Source organism: Perna viridis, chromosome 13 (genome assembly GCF_037379345.1).
Source record: "Perna viridis isolate PV_CMFRI_1.1 ecotype Kerala chromosome 13, ASM3737934v1, whole genome shotgun sequence".
Lineage (NCBI taxonomy): Eukaryota > Metazoa > Mollusca > Bivalvia > Mytilida > Mytilidae > Perna > Perna viridis.
In genome coordinates, this window is record NC_142457.1 from 532,784 (window position 1) to 538,783 (window position 6,000).

The following is a 6,000-nucleotide window of genomic DNA, read 5'->3' on the forward strand; positions in this document are numbered from 1 at the left end:
AGACATGGAAAACAGACATACAAAGAACATGAAGTAACTAAAATCAAACATACAAAGTAAAAAAGCAAATGAGCAACTCGGACTCCACTAAAAACTTGGACCAGCTGCGCCAGTAGGGTAAGCGTCCTCTGCTTTTCTAGAAACACCCGCCGAGTTGCCCGGTGAGCGTCTGATTGCTGCACGCAAACCTATCCGGAGAGCATAAGATGCTCCTCACTCACCCCCAGATCCATTACATCACCAAGCTTTTGCAGAGTGGGAAGGGTAGTATGGTCTTGGAGATGAGTCCGAAGCAGGTGAGGCATAACGAGCAGAAGGTGGATTCCTCCCCATGCTCGCAGGTCTTGCCTCTGCTGCGCACCTTTCTCCACGCCTTTCAGGGCTGCATTGGAAGCGGCCTTACTACCCAGTCTTGTCGGCAGAGGAGGTAAGCACGCGTCCGGCTAGATTGGCGATGGTATCGAATAGTCCTCGCCGCCAACGGCATATCTCCGACGATAACCGTTATTCAATACTAAAGGCATCGTAAATTGATTTAGAGGAGCTTTCGATGCAGCTTCTCGTACTCCTCCCTGCTGATATGGTCGGACTTCCGCATGGCGTCGAGGATGGCCACGATTTCGTTGCGCACCCCATTATTTCCAGCCTGGTAGGCGGCAGTGCAGAGATCGAGACGATCCAGCAGCTGGTCGAAGCACGTGGGGAGGAAGACGGTCGACACCCCGCAACCATACTTATCTTGCTTATAAAAGTAGGATACGATCTCCTTCCATTTGCCACTTTGATTGGAGTGCGCGAGAGGACGGAATTTCCTTGATACATCGCATTGGATGGTCGTAAGATATCGCCATACGTATTCAGGTCTTCCACGTCAAAATCTGTGGGATGTTTCAGCACCATGAGCTCCCACAGGCCAGGAGTACCCTTATAGCGCTCGCCATCGACGAAGATATCGTCTCCATCGAAAGTGACGGGCAGACTTCCGATCATGATGGAGCCGTCTTCCACTCGCAATCCCAAGGTATGGTCGGCCTGAGGGGTCATACTGAGCTGGAGATAGTGCGTCGCTCACTGACCTAGGTTGGTTTGCAGTGCTTGCTCGATGGGTAGTGGGTCGTCGTCGTCCTCGTCGGTAGAGATAGGAGGGGGAAGGGCAGGCACCTTGGTGGGCAGGGCGAGTGGGATATCTTCGATCTTTTTGGTGATCTGAGAGGCAGTCTCCTTTTGCGTCTCGACCACGGGCTTGAACATCTTGCATATCGCTAGCCTGAATGCTGCGCTTTGTCTCCTACAAGTCCCTAGCAAGCGCCTCACGTTGCTTGGGATCGGTGATCTTGATAAACTTCATTTATTTATAGCTTCGCCATCGCCCCTAAGCGTTGGATCGAACGTCCCCACGAAAGTTTGCAATGTGTGAAGATTCGTGGGGACGGTCGTGACGAACCCAGAAAAGTGTGAATACGAAGGGAGAGCATCCGCACCCGTCAGAGCGCATCAATATTTCCCTGCCGTCTTGGGGCTCGTGAGATCGATGGTCAGGAATCCCTGAGGCTTGGACCAGCAGTGGTCGCATAGGGCATCGAATTGAGCCTGGGTGAGATCGCCGCAATGGTACGTCGGATAGCGGCGGCGGAAGGTGGGGACCTGCGCCGAGTGCGGAACGCGGAAGTCGCAATTCATCAAGACGGAGGAGGGCGCCGGACTCATGAATGAGCTGATCAATCAGATGCCCGTCGAAATGCATCTGCCTGGGCATACTTTCACCGGTCCGAGGACCAGACTCAGTCAGCGACCATGCCGACGGCACCCCCAAACCTTGGTCAAGGCCCATCAATCGAGTCGATGAGGCCGCCTATCGCCACGATCTTTTCTATGCCAAGCACAAGGATACGGCCGCACGCAATTTGATCTGCAATAAGACGATGCTAGCCTCCCTCGATGCCATCTCCCATCCCAGTGCACGCGAGCGCTTCGAGCTTGGCATCGTCAAACCCATCATCGGCACCAAGGCACGATTTGGGCTGGGCGTGGGAGGGAAAAAAAGTGCGCTGGTCGGACGAGCTAGCCGAAGAGCTGCATAAGCCAATCCGACGCAAATTCCAGAAGCGCCGCGTGGTGGTAGGTGGGGTGGACAAGACCTGGGCTGCCGATCTCGTAGATATGAGCGCCTTCTCCCGCGATAACCGAGGCTTCAAATATCTCTTGAGCATCATCGACGTCTTCTCTAAGTACGGCTGGCTTGTGCCGCTCAAGGATAAGAGAGGCGCCACGGTGCGAGACGCCTTCCGGACCGTCTTCAAAGATCGCACGCCCGAGAAGCTATGGACCGATAAGGGGACGGAATTTTATAATCGCGAGATGAAGGATCTGTGCGGAAGGACGACTTGGATCTCTACTCCACAGAGAACGAAGAGAAATCAAGCGTGGTGGAGCGTTGGAATCGTACAATGAAGGAGATGTTCAAATATTTCTCAGCCAATTCCACGCGCACCTACCTTCCCGTCTTGGACGATCTCGTCCACCAGTATAATACCACCAAGCATCGATCCATCAAGATGACTCCCACCGCCGTAAGCCAGAAAGAGCACGAGACCAAGGTATTCTGGAATCTTTACGGAGACCGCAGCCGCGGCGATTCGACGTGAGCGATAAGGTCAGAATCACCAAGAAGAAGGGCATCTTCGAGAAGGGACATACTCCGCGCTGGACGGAGGTCTTTACCATCGCCCAGGCCCTAGCGACGCAGCCGCCCACCTATCGCCTCAAGGATCACCAAGAGGAGGAAATCCAGGGATCTTTCTACGAGCCCGAGCTCTAGTGCACCGATCAGGATATATATCGCATCGAGAAAATCTTGCGCCGGCGCATCCGGGATGGGACGAAGGATATCCGCGTCAAGAGGAGAGGCTATCCCAAAACCTTTAATTCCTGAATCAAGGAGTCCGACTTGCAATGATCCTCAGCAGGCTTTCCGGTCTCGATCAAAGGAGACCAAAAAGTCTTGATTTACGCATGCTTCAGCTCGACGAAGACCCTTAATGCGTCCAGATCCGCCTACAGGCGATCGTGAAGGGCTTTGGTGATAGGATCGTTGTCGGTCCGAGGAAGTGGGAGATTTAGCAGGTGATATTTTTGCATGTCTAGATCCACATTCACCTTGGCGCAATTGGTGGAGACGCAATATGACTTATCGACTTTGCCATTTTCTACGGGGATCAACTTTTTGGTAAGGTCTTTGATCGATGCGTCATACTCCCTCTGCATCTTGATGGCCATCTGGATCTGCTTACATTCCAAATCTAGCTCGTCGATGTCTTTCATGCCGTCTTTCAATTGTTAGGTGACCCATCGCTTCGTCACGGCGTCCGAGCTGTCTCGGGGCAAACCGAGGCTGGTGATCCGATGATCGTTCATTTCGAGATCCTGAAGCATCCGCCAGACGGGCATGCGCTTTCTCGAGTGAGATCCAAACTTATCCATTTATCTATAGTCCGAAGATCACCTCCTCGAGCGTCCGACCTTCCGATAAGAGCTTCCAGACCACGCAGACCACGTCGCCGCGCCGCTGGAGCTCATCTGTATTATATCGAATTTCCGGCTGCAGATAGTCGACCATCTCGTCGGGTGGAGGCAGGCCGTAGGAGTCGAATTAGACTTTGAGTCCTCCACGCTTATGCCAGCACGTCCAGTGCGTGCCGGGGCCATCGCGATTGTCGTGATTCAGGACGCCGCACTCGTTGGGTTGGGGTTGGATGGTAGGGCATCGCACATGAATACTCCTCCGAATCGAGGGATGCCTAGGGCCGTGGCGGCTTCCTCGAGCCCTACGTTGGAGAGAGGCTTGTGGGGGAGGAGGATATCGTGCACGCGTATGCCCTACGAATTCGGTCATGGTCTTGCCGCCGCACTCGTCCTTGAACATCCCGATGATCTTATTCACGCCAGTGGGGATGCCGGAGGGATGCACTGTGGAGTAGTTGAACGTATCGAATTTTTCCTGGACGTGTGGCGCGATGTCTTTGTAGAAGTCGGCGGTCTGGATTTCGTAAGCCAAGCTGCCTGTGTCAGAAGCTCAGCCTCATTTTTCACATTGACGATCGCCTTCTTTTTCGAAAGTGCAGATGGGGTTGGTATGAAGGAACCCCCCTTGAGTGGCTTGAATTGGTTGAGATGGATTTCTAGCTTATCGATGCTGCTGAATGTCCACCCGCTCACTTCCCGCATGTATCCTGCCATACGTTCCTTGACCTTCTCCATCATGAAGACGATCTCCAATTCGAGGTCGTCAGATTCCGTGATCATTGTAGTGCGTGATCGGAAGTAGGGGGTGATGTAGGTATTCTCCCCAGTCGCGGGGTTGGTTTTCACCATCTCTGCAAAGAGCACTAAGTGAACCTTCTATTCCTTCGAGCGAGCGCGTTCAAGATGGCGGTGGTGATGGTGCTTCGACTTACTTTGAGAAATGTGGTCACGTCGTGCGGCTTCGCGGGTTCGATGGCGACCGTACCAAATACACCATTCAGAGCTTCCCGCCTATCGATGACCTTGATCTCATCCTCGACTGGGGCGCTTTTGATGTCCTCTTCCACCAATTGGAGCAGATCGTCTCTCTTGAGCTGGGAGTATTTGGTGAGGCCGCGATTCTTTGCAAGCGCTTTGAGCTGCTTCTTGCTGAAGACTTCCTTGCGGGCAAATTTACGGGTGGTTTTCTCCTCGATGAGCTTCACCAAGGTTTCCTTATTCTACCTACTGACCCCCTCAGACCCTCATCTTAAGATATTTGACGGAGGGTATTCATGGTCTTTTTTACCACCATCTTACCCTCGACTGGGATAACCTCCTCCTCCTGCTGGTGTGGTTGCTTGCTATGCCTCCAGCAGAGACCATCCTTCCCGGGATTGCTCTTGCAGAACTGCCCCTTCTTCCTCTTGAGTGGGACGCCGCAGGTGGTCTTCTGCTCCCCCGGTTGATGCTCAAATCGCTGCTTGGGTGGTTGTGGACCACAGTTTTGACACATCTGGGTATGCTCATCCATCTGCATCACGTTGGGGGCATTGCAGCACTTCTGCTGCCTTGGGGGTTTGATGATTTCATCTTTCTCGACGGATGGTTCGTCCGCGAAGGTGACAGTCTTGGACGAGGGTGTGGAGGTGGGTCTCTTGAGAATCGAGACGGGATTGGAATGACTAGGAAAAACTGATCCAGATCAGCCTGGTTTTCAGCGAAAAAGTCGGAATAGCGATCCATGTCTACACTACCGGATGCCATCCTTTTATTTATTTCAATCTGGGGCACCCCTCTCTTTAAGGTTTTCCTATCCTCTGAGGCGGCCTGACTTATGCTCTGTACGAAAGCCATAATTCTTGTATTTACCCTATGCAGGATTTCCCCTTGAAAAGAGGGGGTGGTGTAGAATCGGCCTTTTGACACTACTAACGTAGGAGTTGTTACATGAAAACTCCATACGCATGTTTAATAGAGCGGGTATTACAATTTAAAAAAAAGTTTTTTAAGGTCGGATAAGAAAATATCATGGGAGGGGGTCAAGAAAATTTAATATAATTTCAAAATGACCAGTCCCCCCTCCCAGGTAAATAATGAGAAATTTCTATATCCATTTGAATCATAAGAAGAAAAAGGGAGCTATTGAGTCAAATTTTGTGTCCTGGATCTTTTTGTGTAATATTCAAACCAGAACCAATTTTTTTTTTCGCCTATTGCATCTTTGTATTTATAAAAAATCATATATCATTGTTCTGCCTTTTTATTTCAAATGTGATCCTAGCCCCGACCCCCACTCATAAAAATCAATATAGTTACTCTGAGGCGTATTCAGACGGGGGAGTGGCGGGCGTGCGCCCCCTAAAATTTGCAAAGCATGGGTTTTCAGGGATAGATTTAGGCGGTTCTAAGTTGAAACTAAATTTCTCGCTAATTTTAATACAAAAGATATCTAAATTGCACCCACTCTATAATATTTCAAAAATTTAACCTCAAAAT